Below are 20,862 nucleotides of genomic sequence, written 5' to 3'. Positions count from 1 at the left end.
AATATTTCCCAGACGATATTCATCGTTAGACATTCTTAAAGGGACTTGAAAATTATAATTAAACAATAATATATATATATGTATATATATATATATATATATGTATATATATATATATATATGTATATATATATGAGTTTATATGTCTGTCCGTTCCTCTTTCGATTGGAAATTATGAGGCTGATCTGATTCAACTTTTGAATGAGCCTTTCTAATGGTGCAGCGAACTTACGTTTATAGTATCCATTAGTAGCCTTGTTAGGAATTAATTGGGATTGATAGTTATGAATAAGGGTTTGTCACCACTACACCGCATTTTTCAAGCAATTTTTTTCGAAACTAATAGGCCGATCAGGCTGTCGTTTTATATGAATCTTTGTTATTATATTGTGCAGTGTGTTAATTATTATGAGTTCCGTTTGATGCACAGTCACGGATAAGTGCGTACTAGTCACTACAATACGAAATTAAGTCAGGGCAGATCCGTCTAAATTTTGTATGACCTTAAAAGTTAAACGAAGTAAGCATTATGGTTTCCATATAATGCACAGTAAGGGATTTATATAGATAAATAATATTGTGTATTCAATGCGAACTTAGTAGTTCCAACGTAGGGCCTGACCTTTTCTTTTCCCTACAACATCTTTCTCACAGAAGGGACGGTGTGAGCATGTCTGCTTTATCGTTATTTTCATAGCAAGTGTTCGTCTGAACAACAATGTATGGCCTCCTCGCCAAACTTTCATGAGAAACACTCGTCTAGCTGAAAACACTATCAATAATTTCCCCAACATTTTATCTGTAACTAAACCTAAACGTAGATTCCATGAACAAAGTTTCTTTCTTAGAACTGCACGCCTGTGGAACAGTCTTTTGTTTGCCTGCTTTCCAGTTGACTACAATATGGTCGTTTTCAAGTCCAAGGTAAACAAGTTCTTGATGAGCCGTTCCTGTTAAGTAATCCAATTTACTAAATTTCAACCACTATTACTATGATATTATCCCATTGACTACTGTACACTCTTTAACCCTAATCCTCAAATGGCTTCTGGGCCTGGATAAGTGGTGAATCCTATGTAAAAAAAAGATAGAGCACAAATGTAATCATATTCAATCAGCAATGTTACAGAAATCACTCATTCTAAATTATTGCGATCCTATGAATTTTGCTCGTGTTTCAAGGTAATGTTTAATATATACATGCATGCATATATATATATATACATGCTTATATATATATATATATATAGAGAGAGAGAGAGAGAGAGAGAGAGCGCGAGAGAGAGAGAGAGAGACGGGGGAGAGAGATGAAAAAGATAAAGTGGTTTGAAAAGAGGCTCATCAAAGAAGATGAGTACTTTATCTCCTAGATAACTAATAATTAAAAAAGTATGTTCTTTTCTGCAGATAACATAATAGCTAACGAAGCAAATTCTAATTGACTCTTCCAACCTAACTGGAAGAATACGAGAAAAAAAACAAAATACCCGAGATAGAATTTCAGTTATTTATTGTAATCTAGAAATGTTACAGTTTCCAGAAAAAAAACATACATGAATTATTTAGAGAATGTAATAACTAGTAATGTATTTTTTACCCATTTAATGTTAGTTGCTTTTCCCAATATTCTTTTTTTTACTCATGTTCACCTCTTATATAGCATATCGTCATTTGGACGTAAGGAGCTACTATTTCAGGCCATGCCTAGGAAAGATTAACAAGATATTTGTTTATGTTACATTTAAAATTCTGCATAGTAGTACAACCAAGGAAGCAGGCAGCAGGAAGGGAATTCCAAAGTCTAACTGCTCGAAGGAAGAAACTATTAGAATAGGAAAGCTTTCTGGCATTTCGGGATAACAGCAGTAAAGGGGTGAGATCTTATTTCTAAGCGGGTTTGTCGGGCATACGTACGTCAAGGGGGTACAAGTGAAACGAGTTCATCAGAACACAGTCCATTAAATATTTATAAAACAGACACAGTGATGCAACATCGCGGCGATGAGACAGGGGCTGGAGCTTTGTTGATAAAGTGGGACCGATTAGATTGACAATTAAGTGTGACCTTCGATTTACTTCTGTTTAAAGCCCTAAATTTATTATTTCTATTATTTTAAATTCATCCAGAATGTGAGTGTCATGGTTTCACCACTCATTAATGTGACTAACTACATTGAGCCTACCAGCTCGAGATTCGATAATCGGAGATCAGATCACTAGCAACTGTGATCAACGATGTTGGATTTATTACCACTTGAGCTACCGAGGACAGCTATTTTTAGTTTCCTCTTCTCCGCGACCCGACTAGAATAATCAAACCCGCGCAGGTACTTGTTGGGATATAGAATGTTTAACTGCAATCTTTAGGTGGTGCATATGCCTATAAAAATAAAATACTCATAACACTCCCGATAGTCTTGTTGATGTACGTCCTATGTATTATTCCAGATAAGGCTGCAATAACAGCTTGCTGGAATAATAAGGATACCGCAGATGTGTATTCTTTTTCATTCATAGTGCTAAAATCGAGTCGGTCGTGTATGCGTTGGATATCGAATAAAACACGCGAAATAGAAATAAACTTCTGTTAACATCGATATCGATATTTTTTACGAGTGACATTACTGGAAACGTTTTCCAGAAAATATTTTTGAAAGCCATTTTTATTAGTTTTATATAATTCGCATTGAGGAATTGGACTTCTTTCGTGATATGAAGTAACGGCGGGAACTGCGCTTATTGGTTATCATAAATATAAACAAGATCCTTAAATAAAGTTATGCTGCAATTCTACACTAGAAAGAGCGAAACCCGTAACAGAAAGCTTATGTCTTTTTTTCATTTCCCTTTTTACGAAGTAAAATAAATATTACCAGGTGTGAATGACAGGTGAGAAAAGTTAATTGATATACTGTGTTAAAACGTTTTGTCAGAAAGATCTTTTTTTAAAGATCATTGCAGAACTCCGATCTCTGGTCCCCCCTCGCCAATCTTTCACGGAAAACACCCGTCTAGCTGAATCCACTGTGAAAAAATTCCCCCACTCTTTATCTGTGCCTAAATACAAACGTGGATTCCATGAACAAAGCTTCTTTCTTAGAACTGCACGCCTGTGGAACGCTGTCCCATCTGCCTGCTTCACACCTGACTACAACTTGGATCTGTTCAAGTCCAACGTTAACAAATTCCTAATGAAACGCCCCATTAAGTAAACACTTCATCAAATCCTCACACTAACGCAATGTGCTTGCAATAACGCTTACCCTGAGTGGCTTCCGGGCCTTGATAAGTGGTGACCACTATGTAAAAAAAAGAAGATATTTGCAGGTTCAGATATCAAGTTTGAACTATCTCAATATGAACCTATTGAGCTTTTTATGATCAACGATTTTTACTGCCTTCTCCTTTATACGTGACTAGCAACGCTACATGATGCTTCCCGGGGCATAGATCGTACTATATTTCTATTAAAACTTCTATCTTTATTCTATCTTTTACGTCCTTTTCACTCCCTCTTTTCCCTTTCAGTCTCTCCACCCCCGGCTTACTTTCTGTCAAGTTCAGCCCACTTGCCGTATGAAACCGCGCCGGTACGTCGCGTCACCCAGTAAGCCCTTCTTCAGTGCGTTGGTGGAATCATCTTTGCTGCAATGTCCACAAGGCCGGATCTTCTGTGATCGTCTAGAGATTTCGTCTTCGGAGATACCGGGTGCTCGTTGACGGAAGCAGTTTCACAAGTAAAAAAAAAATAATAATGAAAACATCAGCACATCAAAGAATTTTGAATAACAAAGACTCCGGAGATTGGGTTATATAGAATGTATTAAAAGAAAACAATGAAAGCAATATATACAAACATATGTACAGTTTGGAGTATGAATTTGTAAGCACGCATTTAAGCTTCTAAGTGGGGCTTCCACTTGCTGGAATTCACAAGTCTATTAACTTAACACATTTTAGTTATTGGGCAATAGGCGAGGGGAGAGAGAGAGAGGAGAGGTGAGGTAGCTTGACTCTCGGATTCGCTCTGTTTTGTACGACTTCTGTTCTGTTTTGTTCTGACTTTCTTGGTCTTTATATAGTAGAGCACTGGGCGGGGCGGCAATTACCAATTCCTTCCCGACCAATCAGAATGCTCAATAACCAAATCGTCTGATTCTCTCTCATTGGATAATTTGACTGATGACCAAAAATTGGCCACCTCCCACTATCCAAGAATAATTCTAACTCCTACCCGATCAACCAAAAACGCCCGATGGAAAATAACCAGTTTTCTCTCATTGGATAATTTCCAAACTGCGTAATACGCGATAACCGCGTAAGTAAGAAAACTGCGTCCAAGGAAAAAAATGCTTCGTGAATTCTGCCCTTAGATGTGACACTTGTCATTATCAAAGGAAATAAACAAATTATTAGTCTGTTAACATCTCGACAAAATATGTTATTGAAAATTGTCGGGTGGCAATAAAAATCTCTTGATCTAAATTTCAAAACTGCGATTCGGCCTGAGAATGAAAACATTAGGAATATTATTTTGGGTTCACTTAATATTTTGGATTCAAATGGTTTTATCAGAGTCACACCAAATCATTTAATATTTGATCCAACAAACATTCTCTGAAGCCGACAAATGCGTGTGTGAAATTTTAATTCCAAAGAAAATATTTATCTTTGTTTTGATAACCAATGTAGTTTTTAGTTCAAAGCAAAAACATAATCTATTTGTTGTTTCTCTCAGCTGACACATGAATTGCGTCCTTGAATTTGTAAACGGTCGGCGCGTTCTTTGAGCCTGACCAATGCGCACATGCGAATTCAAATCAGAGAAAAAATATAAACAATCGAATCATGCTTTGAAGAAGAAAGGGAGAAAAAATACTTTGGCAGAATTGAAATTCTTTCTTTTTTCGATGTCGGCCCGGGACAAAAAAATATTAACATATATCTTTTAGTTAACCGGTGTTGCCCGGAATAAGATCTTAACATCTATCTTTCAATTACCCGATATTGTCCGGGATAAAATACTAACGTTAAAAAAAGCGTCACATCGACCCTAATGGTCTGATGCTGCCTTTCTTTGGTGTTACAGCCGGACATTTACATATATTGCTAATAATTACAGATTAATCCAGAAGTAAGTTAGCGTAGGAGAAGAAATTCCTTGATTGAAAAAATCAGTTCCTCCTTTTTAGCTAACACATCAAATATCTGGAAAACTGGCAATCGCCTTATTCGTGAATATACTACCGTAGTGAATCTTTGTATGACACATTACTGTTGCTTAACTATTTATGAGAAAAGTTGGATATAATTATAATTAGATATAATTATAATTAGATATAATTATAATTATATCTAATTATAATTAGATATAATAATTTCTGCTCTCAGTATGTTAAAGCACGATGAACAATGCGTTACACCAGCAAGAAGTTAGTTTTGCTTTTTATTTGTCTTTATTTGAAAATTTTAAAGCAAAATATTAGTCGAATGAATGATAAAAGTGGTATAAAAATTTCTGATTACCTTAAACTAAATAAAAATTCTGTAAAGAAAAGAGATGTTCGTCTATGGAAGACAATACTAATAGATGACCATTACATGGTCGTTTTAAAGTTCAATATAAACAAATACTTATTGAGCCATATCTTGTAATAATAAATATCTATCAAATCTACACTAGTACCGTTTACCATGATATTCACACATATCATTTTCATCGAGTAACCTCTAGACCATTAGAAGTAGTGACGTCGTTGTAAAAAAGGATATATTGTAACTTAGTATTAAAAACATGTATGGCAAACTTACTGTCTGAAGTTCTGTTCTGTTGGCAAGTCGCATATTGCTTTGTGAATATTTACGTCTCCCAGTTTCATTATCTCTTTTATGTAGGTGTAATAATGGACTAAACTGAAGTACACAAATGTAACACTTCTATTTTCCTGTAGACTTAGTTTACTTACAGCAATATACATCGAGATGAACTTCAATCAACTGTCTCACATTCATTCGGGTGATTACGTATTATTTTTTCATGATTTGCACCATGACTCTAGTCTATTAAACTCCTGTAACATTTTTAATAACAAAATAAAATTGTTTATACACACATAAGGAGTTTATTTGGGAGTTCTTTAATACAGTATCTTCTTATCGTCGTCGTTCTTTCCTGTAGCAATTGCGACTGAAAAGTTGCTTCTTTGCATCAAGACGACATAAGACGACGCTTGATGAGAGTGTTCATCGATAGTCTTATTTGGACAGAATTGACAAGCGAATACAAACTTTAACTAATTATTAATCCTTAATCTACTTTCTACCTTACTGAAATGAGAGACACACACGTGTAGACACCGAGGTAAAATTCCGCCTAGATTATTTCTACACTATTTGCGGTGTTTCCTTGTTATATGAATCTCTTACCTTAGAAAATCTGACGAAATTAGTAATCGTTCAACTTTGTTTTGTCTGCTGTTTGACCTCTTTTCCCCTGCCTTAACATTAAAATTCTCATCTTTTATTCAACCCTGGAGATGATTCTAATTTATGTATCTTGATTTACATGAATGCATCCTTGGTAAAATCGACAGTAGCTAACTAAATCGCTACTTACGTTTCTGAATTTCTGAGATGAGGATTGGTTATCTGTATTATTATTCATCGGACTACTGTTCTCATCTTGAGTGTGATTTTCACAACGTTTCAGTCGATAGTGGTTAGGGTACTGGAAAAAAAAACAATTGTAAAAGTGATATTCTCCTGAAGGTTGAAGGTTCAATCCTCAGTGTGGGCGACCTAAATATACATTTGCGAATTACTTAGGACCTCTATCCAGTCATGACTTACGGAACAAGAGTACGCTACCCTCCCCCGTGAAGTAAAAAAAAGTGTTCCGCTCGAAATTCTGTCCAAATTCCTGAGTTCGACAGAAACATTCCCTAGCTCGACAAGATACACCTGAAGAAGGTCGGAGGTTACATCGACCGAAACGTTGTGAAAATCACATTCAAGATGAGAACAGTAGTCCGATGAATAACAATGCATAAATCGCTACTGAAATACGGCCCCTTATATGTAACACTATGACGTCATGCTTACTCTTGTTTCATGTCGAAAAGTAATCGTTGTCATTGTGACAGGAGCAACTGGCCTAATAAAAAAGAACCTTCAGAAATACTTGGAAGTAATCCCTGTAAAACCAAGCTATAAGGAAATACAGATAGCAGCCATAAAGGGAACAGTGCCTATTCTTAAAAGAGCCCTCGGATATAAATTTAAACTATAATAGAAACAAGTGATGGCCTTAGGAAGGAGCCCCTTGATCTTTTCAAACAAACAAAAATAAAATAAAAAAAATAGAATGCAACGGGACGTATGAACTGAACACAGTTCTTTTGACAGGATGTTAGTCTCCCACCGATTATTGTCCTAGCACTTAACTCATAATCTTTGAGGTCCGCCAGTGTTATAGCAAATTTTCGTGACCATATACATTCGAATGCTCATTCAACAGTGTTAGAAAGCTACTTAAATGATTTCAAATAAAACAGCGCACGAGAAATAAGTGTACATATTTATTAATAAGAATATCGAAACGTGTGTGTTTCTCAGCCTACCCAACGAAAAAGGCTATGTTTGCTCTCCTTATCTAGAATCCGAATCAATATTTTAGCTTCCGATATTTATTGAAATGGAGCAGCTAAATTATTATGGAATACGGCCACCACAATTATCAAGAAAATGTTGTTTTTTTTTAAATAGGCAAAAAATAATTGTATGTGCAATTAAACAAAGAAACAGGCTCAGTATATTCATTGGATTATTATATTTGGAGCTCTAAAATGTATATCGTACTGAATTATTAACTCATAATTCTGTGTGAATTTAAATGTATTGAATATGTACTTATATATATATATATATATATATATATATATATATATATATATATATATATATATACGTTACACGTTATACATATGTGGATCGTCAAAGATGGGAATCTATTTGTGGTTTTGACTAATCAGTGTTGTTAGATGTGGCACGTATATTCAAGTCAAATTCTGAATCCCCAATTTCTGTTCACATTCAAATACGATCAAGAACAAGATTACTTTATCCTTATAATTTATTCCTTTAATTCAGTTGACTTATACAATTCTTGACAGTATCTGTTTAGTAGCACAAAATCAATCACTTAATTATTATATCAGTCAATGAATCTATTATGCCGTGATGAGTTAGGTGTATAATAGATTCACTGATTGATATAATAATTGATTGAGTTTGCGCTACGAAACAGATACTGTCAAGAATTGTATAAGTCAACTGAATTAAAGGAATAAATTATAAGATGGTCAACATCATAAATTCTGAAATATAGTTTTTGTCATTTATTCTCTCTCTCTTTCTCTCTCACTCTCTCTCTCTCTCTATATATATATATATATATATCAAATATATAGATATATATATGATTACTTCATCTAATCACATAAATTACTATACGAAGATATAATTTTATGGGTAATTTTTTCAGTATTTGCTTCAGCAGTGCTTAATACATTAGTAGAGCAAGGCAGTAAGTTGTGAAAATATATATGGCAATTAAGCTACACAGAAACCACCAGTGTTTCATTCTCGTGAGAATTCTCACGAGAATAAAACGCGGAATAATCTGTTTAGCTTAATTTCCATATATATTTTTATAATTTACTATATATATATATATATATATATATATATATATATATATATATATATATATATATAATCAATGTACAGTCTCTATTCAGAGACCGCACGTTATCAAGATAGAGAAAATCCGTCTCTTTCAAGATCTACTTTTTATAGGAAACATGTTTATCTTATTTCAGTAAAAATATGATAGTAAATGACAATTTAATAAAAGTAGAAGAATTAGTAAAATATAATGCAAAAATGACACTACAAAAACATGTTTGAACATATGTAGTCTAGAATATTAGCAGAAAGGAAAATTTATAAGCATTCATACTATTTATTCATTGAGCTCTCTTTTAATAAACATAAGTATTAGTGGATTTACATCTAGGAAACTTAAAATATACAACCATTATATATATATATATATATATATATATATATATATATATAAGAGAGAAAATGTATGTGTGTGCGTGTGTGTGTCTGTGTACATTTCCCTACGCAGTGACTCTGTCAATTTTTAGTCTACAGACTCGAAATTCGATATACAGGGTACTGCGATTTAGGAAAATCAATGGGATCGGTTGCTGGCCAGAAATTTTGCGATTAAGGTGTCAAAGTTCAACGATTTGACCTTTGAGAACTCTACCATACTCCTCCGACAATTTTGGGTCAACACACTTTAAATTTTAGATATAGGTTCCTTGCACATGGATATAACTTAATAATTCGATTTGAGCCCAAAACAATAAATTTTAAGGGGCCATAATAGGGGTCAAAGTTGAAAAAAATTGGCCGTTTTTTTTTGCTCAACATACACCTCCAAATACCTGGGAAACGCCGGGCACCCATGCTAGTATATATATATATATATATATATATATATATATATATATATATATATATATATATACTTTAGTTTTGGCATCTTTGATTATTTTGGTAAAATTAACTGTAATCACCCACAGACTGCTGTTTCGGCGTTTATGACTCATCCGTGTACCTAGAGGTAGCAAATGTATTCAAATCTACACTGAACCACACGGCCTATGTTATTATATCAAACATGCATATCATAATATATAATCGCAGTTTAAAGGCTTTATCGGAGAAGTAATTAAGCTTTTGAGGATAATTGTTTTAAACATATCTAGTTTAATAATTATTTGACGCTATAAGCTAATCTTAATTTAAAATAAGAATAAGAAACTAATTTATTTTACGAACTATTTTTACTGTCACAACGTTACTATCAGAACGTGTCGGCCAATGTGAACTCTGATATTGTTCTTGTCATTCCGGGGTGCAATGAATAAAATTACCGAGAAATAATAAGTTACCGACAGATCTATGTAAGCTGCAAGTTAAGTCCTCCGTTGGGGCGATACTACATAATATATTTTATTTTACTGTGTTTTGACTGCGTGGACATGAACATTACTCTAAGTAAAGTTCTCCGTTCCAAAGTAAGTACTTAACCGGAATGTTTGTCTATTATTTTTGGTGTTTGTTTTACAATCCACAAAGATTCGTAAAAGTGGTAAAAAAATGAAATATATTACAAACTAGCGTGAGTACCCGGCGTTGCCCGAGTGTTTGTTTCCGGGACGGGGGGGGGGCTAAAAAATGTTATGGTAGGTAAGTAGGAAGGATCAAACCCGGAGTCATGAGTAAAAGTAGGAAAATAAAGTGTGAAAAAAAACAAAAAAAAAAAACATCTGCAACGTTAACAGTTCGGCCACCAGGAAAAGTCCATTCCAGTTGTTTAGGAAAAAAAAAAAAAAAACGACTACGGTAGGTCGGCGCGAACGTGAAAATATAATGTGAATTGTCCAGCACGCTAACCACTACGCCACAGAGCACTGCAGCTTAGTTTAGTAATTTTAAATAACTTCACATGAAAGAACTACGAAGCCAAACCGGTGTTCTCTTCTCAACGGTTCCTTGTGAACGATCCCCAAACGGTGTTAAGTGGTGGCAGGGGGGAGGAGGAATTTATAAGAGAGAAAATATTTTACCACTTCCATTGATCTTAACCGATTTTGGCCGTGCCTTCTCAGCAGAAAAAGTATAGAAATCTAAGATTATCGAGGAATTTGAGAAATAATAAGCCTATAACACACCTCAGATATTGTTCTGCCGTTTGTGCATATTATATTTGCATTAAATATCTTGATTTTAATCCTATTAAGGTCAAAATCAGACGTGAAAAAATGAGTTCATTTTATTTATATAGAGAAGAGATAAATGTTTTCAAAAGACAGGTACGTTACTCTTCGACTTATCTGAAAAAATTCTTTGTCGTTTTACTCATTTTGAAATGTTTATTCGGTTCGAAAAATACATAGTGTAGAGCCAGAAGAATAATCGCGAATTCAATAAATGTTCCAAGTTTTTCATATTATTTAAAAATGGAAACGATATACAAAATACTGTTAGAAACCCAATGTCAACGGTAAGAGATTGGGTGGGTTCAAAACAGTAGTTTTTAATTTTTAAATCATTTTCAAAACTTTGAATATTTAGGTGGCAATTTGCTGCTATTTTTATTGTTCACACGGAACACTCGAGAATATAATATTTTCACACCCATATAAACGATTTAAAACGTATAAAATCACTAAAAACTTTTTTTAGATAGGTGGAAGAGTAAGTTTACTTCCCTTTGATTTTTTTTTCTTATATATTCGAATGTTTGACCACCTTTTTCGAATTTCTGTGGATAGTAAAGCAAACCCGATTTTTAATGATTCATTTAATATATTTAGTACAGTATTTAGACATTTAGTTAGTGCGAACATTAGCCAAGCATACGATTTTATCCGCCATCTTTCCGGATAGTAAAAAAATAAACGCAAGTTTTAACGCATAGAAATTTGAATCGGTATCATTGGTTGACATATCCGTTTTTATATTTTATTGTCATGAAACAATTGTTTATTATATAAATATAAAATTATAAAAATTAAAGCTATAAAAATTGATATCAGGTCTCGCCCCTTTAACAAATTAGTAATCTGCATCTTCAGAACTAAGGGTCGCATATTGCAACTGGAAAACGATATTTTCAGTCTGCTAAGATTATCATCGAGGTTTTGACGTTAACGAATTGATTATCTTAAGAGTATTGAACTTCCGAAAGAGTTTTCCATTCCATCCCATTAAAAAGAAACCGTGATTCAAATTTCACATTAAAAAAAAGAATATCTAAACATGGGGGCGGGGGAAATAAATCTTGAAGAATGTTAATCCATCGATCTTTAAAAAAATGTTATTTTATTTCTTCAATTTAAATGTATTTTTACTGACATCAATATTATTTTAATCAGTTCCATGAATAAAATACAAGTAAAATAATACTAAAAGACACGTGATAGCTTCATTATTCATTTTATTTTAACATTTCATTAGTGTTGCTATCTTTTATTGTTTGGATGCGTCCAATTAAATATATAAGAGACTCCGTCTGTATTGGGTGGAACGATAAAACTGCCGCCATAGAAAAGATGAAATGATCCCATTTTCGTTTGATGAAAACAGGTTTCCTTTTTTTTTTGTTGTTGTAAATTCCAACACGATAGGAGCCCACTATCATTTCTGAACGTGACACACTGTTCAACGAGCGAGATCGGAGATGCGCCGCTCTACAACTCATACCAATGCCAACATCCTCAGAATGCTAATCCGGACGGTTCAACGGTTGACGACGTGCACAGGGCGATGAAAACAAAGTTTTCAGCCACGGTTATGGTTTTTGGTGTAGTTAAAAGGGAAGGCAACATCATGCATCGTCACCTCTTCGAAGTCGGCTTAGTAGTAAACATCAAAGTGTGCCTAGATGTGCTGAAGAGTGTAGTAACCATCTGGTGAAACCAGATGGCCGCTGGCAGTCTCTGTGTGTGACAGCACGACTCGGCGCCCGTCCACAAGTCCTAAGAAACTTAGGCCTGGCTTCAGAAGGAGTCCTACGACTTGGTACCCTTTCTCTTACTGACCCCCCCTCCTACCCTGACCTAAACCTGCTGGACTACTTCGTTCGGTCATTCGTCGAGGACATCATCAACATGACCTCCCACAACACCAAATCCAGCCTGATCCCTGCCATCCGCCTAGTATCCACCGAGCTCCGGCCAGCGCTTGTGGAAAAGGCATGTTCCCAGTTCTATACTCGTATGAAGGCGGTTATTGAGACTGAAGCCGGCTACATTGAAAAGATGTAAACTCTACTATATAACCAAGTTACCTGAATTGATACACGTTTTAAAATAAAGCCGTTGTATTGTTTTCTTTGGGTGACAAATTTATCGTTCTAACCTGTGTAAATTTTGAAACAACATTTCGTAGGATCATTCCACATATATAACTGCATTATGCTCGATGTGTCAAGTGAAAGCACATGTACTAGTTTTGAACGATACTGCATGTCTATATATAATAATTGCCCATCGGTCGATCCCTAAGGCGCATTATCACGCTTACGTTTGAAATATACTTTCCATATTTATATTATACTAGCTGACGGTCCAACGTTGCCCAGTTGAAAAATACGCTTAAACATTACATTTAAATCCATGCATATTATAAAGCCAATTCTCTACAGATTTTTATAGTTTACCTTGGTGCATTTAGCTATAATCGAAACCCAAACATATAGTTTTGAGTCGTATCTGTTATCGTAGAACCTTAATACATACGTATACACACTGAAATAACATTGTTTAGCCTATAACATTTAATTAGAGTATAAGAAGAAAAACGATGTAGTCAACGCCATGACAAGGTCAATGTTTTTTTTTAATTTTTCATATTTTGCAGCTATTTAAACGGTTAACAACTAAATAGAAGTATGTTACTTTTCGAATACCCTAAATATCAAGTTTCAACTCTGTAGACAAATAATTCCGAGAGGGGTTTACTAAAGTCTTGTCTCACAGACACTTACACAGTCACTTTCACACACACACACACACACACACACGCGCACACACACACACACACATATATATATATATATATATATGTATATATATATATATATATATATATATATATATATATATCGTCCCCGAAACAGTGTTTCATGGTAAACAATTGATGGTCCCTTAAAAAATAAAATATTACTGGTACTATAGCGAATTCGAGAGAGCATGTTGATGCAGTGATTGCAAATGACTTACTGACCAAATAGTTTTCTAACGAATGATAAAAAATATTTTGTATAGTTTTAATGGTTAAAAACTTCCAAGACTATATATATATATATATATATATATATATATATATCCGTGTTCAAAAACGTTATCATCTTAAATTCTCCGCAACTATGCAGAATGTAAACTATGCATAAAGAAAATTACATGGTGAAATAAAACCAAGCAAATAATAATAAATCCTAAAAAATAATTAATAATTAATTAACGCTTGGTTTTTCCAAGGAATATGCAAATTAGTTAACTGTCATGCAGTCGCTCGCATAGCTATAATAAGAATATAAAAACTTCGTTTTAATAAATTTTCAAAAAAAAAATTAGGCTTTTTATATCAATATCAGAGCAAGAAAAAAGCTTAAATTAATAGGTACGAGCTATCTGCCTGTCCGTTCCACTTTTTCCTGAAAATTACTGGACAGATCTGGATGAAATTTTGTACGAACCTTGGCCATGATAAGGAGCAGCAAACATAAAGTTATAGCATTCATTCGATGCAGAATCCGGTATTAAAGTAGATTAGTATTTGAAGCAAAAAATTGATACATCTTTAACTAAAACGTCCAATAAAATTTGCATGAAGCACTTATTGTAAAGTAACGGGGTATGACTTCTGTCCGTGTGCTATCGATTAATGAATAAAGTATTTATATAACAATAAAAAAAATTGAGTTTCTTTCTAAACATTTAAAACTACTAAGACAATTCTAAACTATCTGTTCTATGGCTAACAGTACCCGACCCGAGATTTTAACATTCTAAACACTCATTCGTATAAAATCGACAAGTAACCTTAACTGGACTGATAACATGAAAGACATTGCCAAGTCTGCTTCAAAGATGGAGAACGTTCACAAAAAATGCCTAATCTACTGTCCCTTACTACCAAGCTAAAACCTATATTCCCTTGCCGTAATGTCCCATTTGATTTACATGCATTTTGATGAAATATATTCTAATGAACTTGTGTACGTGTGCACCTCTGCGGTAACTAAGCCCAACTAACCCATTGATTAAATGTGGACCTCTCCAAATGCTGGTTTTTTTTTTTAATCGAATAGGGTATTTTCTTTTAGCTACCAATCATTTTAACATAATTATCAGCCCCCTATTTTCCTAACTATACTGATATGTAGAAATGTAAATGTAATGTAAACAAATATTGTGTTGCCGCATTTTTCACTTAGGATGATCCATAAAATTCTGCTTCCCAATCTATAGTAGTGCCTAACATTTCAGTGCTAATATGCTTTGATGTTAGTGAATTATATCTAAAATAAACCTTTTCGGCGTTATAAAACATTTTAGTTTGAAATAAAATGTTCTTGAATCTTATGTGTATTAATTTAAAATTAGCATGACCTGCGGAAACTCTACAGAGGATTGATTCGTATGTAATATATTGATGTTGGCATTCTATAGATATCCAGTGTGAATGGAGACGCTCTGATATTATTGTATCTATTTACAATGCCTCCCCAGGGTCGTTTTTTTTTTACGTGGAGAAAAGGTACAAAAATAAAAATTGTCTCAGTCGTGAAGGATTTCTCCTCCACCGAAAGAGAACAAGAAATGGAAGTGCAGCATATACTGAAGAACAGATGGTGTTTATTTGCTCCCCCACTGAGCAAATTAGGCACAAGGCCGTTTTTAATGTGAGGTAAAAACCAGCTCCCCTAAAAGGGGTCACTCTGGTTACCAAAAATAATAATTGTCCCAGTATAGAGGGTTTCCCCTCCATTGACTGGTACAAATTATCTTAAGTGCAGTATCTGCCGGAACAGATACTACACTTTGATCTTGATATTATTGTAGCTATTTTGTTAAAACTAAGTATTTATTCAAGCTAGCCGGGACGCTCGGCGTAGTCACGTCGTAAAATACGCTTATATATATATATATATATATATATATATATATATATATATATATATATATATATATATATATATACTAAAAAATAAAAAAATCGATTTTTAATCGACATATAGAATGCTTTAATATAGAATTTCTTGACAAAATTATTTATGAAAAAAATAGATTACTTGGGTACCATTAGCTAAAATCTAAACCAAAACTAATTAGGAATGCTTGATAAAATTATTTATTAAAAACAAAATAGACGACTTAAGTGCCATTAGCTATAATCGAAACCTAATCCAAAATTATGAAGATTTTTTTGATAAAATTATTTATAAAAAATATAGATTACTAAGGTGCCATTAGCTAAAATCGAAACCGAATCCAAGACTTAATTCTTGATAAAATTATTTTTCAAAATAAAGTATTTGCGTGCCATTAGCTTTTATCTGGCATAGAAAACCAACTTATGAGGAATTCTTGATAACAAAATTAAAACGAATAGATGACTTTAGTGCAATCAGATATAATCGAAACCGAAACCAAATCTTATGAAGAATTCTTAGTAAACTTATTTATTACAAGAAATGGAAAACATAATAATTAAACGACCCGGGTGTCATCATGACACAGAAAATAAACACACGCTATCGTATTAATATATATATATTTCCCCGTAATTGTACAGGGGTCAGTATACTGGTCTATCACATTTTTAGTTCAAATACTATTGTTGTCGGCCTGTCAGGTTTAAATTTGAAATATATTACTCACGTACTTTTCGAAGTTGGAATATGCGTATTGGGTTTCCATTTCGTAATCTCACGATTGCCTTATGTTCTTGTTTTGTCTTTACATTCGATGAGCGATTTTTTCGACAAAGACGGAGTAGTAGTGTTGTTTTCTGGGTTAGAATTTATTTACTTTATACATATTGTTAGTTTTTGATCTTGAATTTATATCTTTGCTTTGTTTTCTGGCTCCTTACATAAGTGTCTTCATGCATTCTCTTGAGCGATTTCCATAAATAAAGTGTTTTTGTCTGTTGATGTGTTATCCTGTCACCTTTGATTTCCTAGTGCCATAAATACAATTTCTTGTTAAAATCATACAGATTTATAAAAAGCTTCGTTTGTCTTCAAAGTTTATGTTTTTAATATAATTTTTAGATAAGGTACAATATATTCATGAATTGTGTAGTAGATGATTAATAGTTTATATTAATTTATACTAATAGAATCATAATGGCTACTTATATTATAATCCGTTCGACTACTGTTCTCATCTTGAATGTGATTCTCACAACGTTTTGGTCGATATAACCTTCGACCTTCTTCAGGTTTATCTTGTAAAACTGAGGAATGTTTCTGTCGAACTCGGAAATGTTTCTGTTGGACTCGGGAATTTGGACGGAATTTCGAGCGGAACTCTTTATTTACTTCACGGGGGTAGCGTGTTCTTGTTCCGTCAGCCATGACTGGATAGAGGTACTAAGTAATTCGCCAATTGTAAGAATCATACTCAAGATGAGAACAGTAGTCCGATGAATAATAATATAAATAACCAATCCTCATCTCAAAAATTCAGAAAGTCAAAATGGCTACTGTTCTCATCTTGTGTATTATTACTACAGCGTTTCGGCTAATGTAACTTCGGAAATAGTTCTGTAGAGATCTAAAGGAACCTTTTAATTAAGTATCATGCTCTCATTTCGTTAATAATGAACGAATACAAATCTGTATTAATTTTCAGTTGCGTTATCCACAACGCCCGCGCTGAATATTGAACCTTCAAGCTCAAGAAGAGTATAACTTAAAAGCGCATTTACCTAGTACTTTATCAACTTTAAAATTCGATTTAAAAGATCTACAAGAAAAATCACTTTCCATGGTTAGACCAGCTTATATTTAAATAGCTTTTCTAAATGACACTAAAAACGTCTATAAAACACTGTTTTTTATTTTTTTCTGAACTAAAGTTATAAATATTATTTCTAGATCAGATTATTTAGTTCTATAGAAAGAGTTTTGTCTCACTTTTGTTCGCTTCAGCTTAAATACTAAACTTAGATTTTTTTTACAAAGGATCTACCGCTTATCAAGGTTCGGAGACCACTCGAGGATAAGGATTAATGAATGTACAGTTGTCAAAGGGAACATGTCAGTCATAGTTAGTAGTGGAAATTTGGTAAATTGGATTACTTAAGGGGATGGCTCATCAAGAATTTGTTTGCATTGGACTTAAAGACAACTATATGTTAGTCAGTTTGAAAGCAGGAAAACGGAACAGTGTTCCACGGGCATGCAGTTCAAAGAAATGGAATCTACGTTTAGGTTTAGTACAGATAAAGAGTGTGGAAATTATTGATAGTGGTTTCAGCGGGACGAATGTTTTTCGTGAAAGTCAGGCCAGGGGGGGAGGCATAGATTGGAGCCCAGACGAGCACTTGCCATGAAAATAACGATAAAGCAGAGCCATGCTCGTGATGTCTCTTCATTGGGAAAGAGATGTAAAGTTCAAATTTTAAACAACGTTTTAGATCTTACCATACAGCTGTTCTTTCGTTGGTCTGTCAAGTTAAAGTTGTTCAATACCATTACCTTATGAGACTTTACACCCTTTTATCAGAACCGCTGTCCCTACTTTGGTTTGTATTTTTCTGTTTGAGAGTCACCAATTATCAAGGCCCGGAAGCCACTAGAAGATAAAGGTTAATGAATGTAGTAATCGGTTTTTGTGTAACGCCTAATTTTTAAATCTAATTTATCTATTATTATCTATGAGGCTATAAATCTACATCAGAAGCTCTCTCTCCGTCAAGATCCAGTTTTAAATACCATTTCTAGGTGGAAAAATACAGTTCTGTGAAGCTAGAGTTTAAAAAGATATTTATAGATGAAACTATCCAGTCGTAGAAAATAATAGTCCTTGAGCAGTTTACAGACCTTGCTATTTATTTATAGGCTTGTCAAGTTTATTTACATTTTTAAAGATTTTTTTGTTTTCTAAATTAAACGAAACTAGATTAGAGGTATGGAACTCCTTTTCTTCTGTTATGAATGGCTTTCTAAAAGATAATCTTACCATATCAGTTCTTAAACTAAACAAGTACAAAAATTATATGGTTTTTCGTCGTCCATTAAGCTTACGATGTAAATATAATTTATAGATGGGGCCATATGAAACTCAACATAACTGCATAAGACCCTTGGTCCGTAAAACTTAAGATTTATATAGCATTTCTAGAGTAGACTATACAGCTCCATAACAATATGCGTCTTTCATTTGATCTCACAATCGTATGTTTTAAGTAATATTTCCATTGGGCGAGGAAGATCAAGTTCTGAATAAAATTTCCAAATGCGTCTATGCATGTCAATAAAAGGCGACGTCCTTCCGTCAATCGGTTCCTGGGCCTGATTTGAAAATATCGTTTTCATAGATGAAGGTTGAAATTAGACGGACGTACCTTCAGAATATCCATGTTTGTAATATTTTTGTTATTTCTTTTCGCCGTTCTCTTCAAATTTATAATCAATTGATTAACGATAAATTTTCTTTATAAATGGATGACGACCATTATAGGCGATCGAGTTAGATCAAGGGAATAGCGGAAGTTGTCAGCGCGCAGCCGCGAACCAAGATAGCGCCATGGTTTAGAGTGTCTCTACGTCTCACATGAATTAATTGTGGTTTAATTAATTTCGTTTTTACTATTATTTTAGCTTTTAATTTTTTTTATTTCCAAGCTGAAGATAATTCAACAAATTGTAGAGACCTTATCTCAGGTTTCAATAAAATTTAATAATGTCATGACCGTGTTGCTATCTTTAAAATGATCTTTTTTAAAAAGTCGACGGTTTCATTAATTCTTTTCAATGCTTTGCAAATTAACATAATGAGAGCAAGAAAAATTTAGACACATGTGCTTAACATATACATTTCTTTTGGAAATATCAACCTATAATTTCTCCCGTGCTTGAGTGTTACCTATGTTCTATCAACCTGGGATGCATATTTATTCTGAACTTTATTCTGGCGGACTTGTGCTGATGTTGAGGATTATACGTAAGAGCCGGTACTGTATATTAACCTCTTTTCTAAGTATTATCAGTTTCATACCAATCCAAACATTAGCAAGAGACAGAGCATGATATTTAGCAGATTTATTCAACAACTTAAATATTAAATAGTAAGATGGAAACCGCTAGATGCGTGGTAAGTATGTTTTCCTATGCAATACGTATTCGGTTTACATTGCAAAATGTTGTAATAGACGTGCTCTTTTACAAGGAAATCATCCTCTATTCTTTAGTCCAAAATTAGAATAACTTTATTATATTTTTTATATGTTTAGAGCCGTACATATATATATATATATATATATATATATATATATATATATATATATATAGAGAGAGAGAGAGAGATAGATAGATAGATAGATAGATAGATAGATAGATAGATAGATAGATAGATTGTACCGGAGTTGCCTGGTGGAAGATGACACAAAGCCAAGACAAAATCGCAAAGCATATCTTCCCGAAAACAAATAAAACTATAGTTGCTGTTGAGGTCACTATCAGTTCTGGAAATTAGTAGTAACTGGCTGCTGCGGCCTAAATGAAGTACTCTTGCTTCCACTGTCGGGCATTGTCTGTCACTAGCACCTAGCACAATACACTTACGGTGTTTGTCATATTTATTGGTTACTGCGATTACTGCTCGTTTGAGGTGTTTCCTGGGATAAACTGGCGGTCACTGGCTTTCCACCTTGAACTCACTGGCTACCATGATCGATGTCAGTCGCAATTGGAATTCTCCTAGCTTAAATTGTGTGTCTTTACTTGTCGGGCACGGACATCCTTTGGCATCCACTGGCATCCACTTGTTGTCACTGGATGTCTGAGGAAAAGAGTGATGATCACTCGTACTTAGTGTTTTTTGAGGCACTTACTAACGTTTACTAGTTGACTTTGGGTGGCTTTACAGCTGTCACTGTCGGTTGTCAGTGTGGCAACTATTGGACTGCTTCGAAATGAAATTGAAGTAGTTATTTTCGTTTACTGGCTAGCACTGGCTTCCTCTACAATTATCGATCATGACG

The sequence above is a fragment of the Euprymna scolopes genome, chromosome 18, assembly GCF_053919585.1.
Source record: "Euprymna scolopes isolate OS-2025 chromosome 18, ASM5391958v1, whole genome shotgun sequence".
NCBI classification, from domain to species: Eukaryota; Metazoa; Mollusca; class Cephalopoda; order Sepiida; family Sepiolidae; genus Euprymna; species Euprymna scolopes.
Note: the sequence above shows the minus strand (reverse complement) of the source record.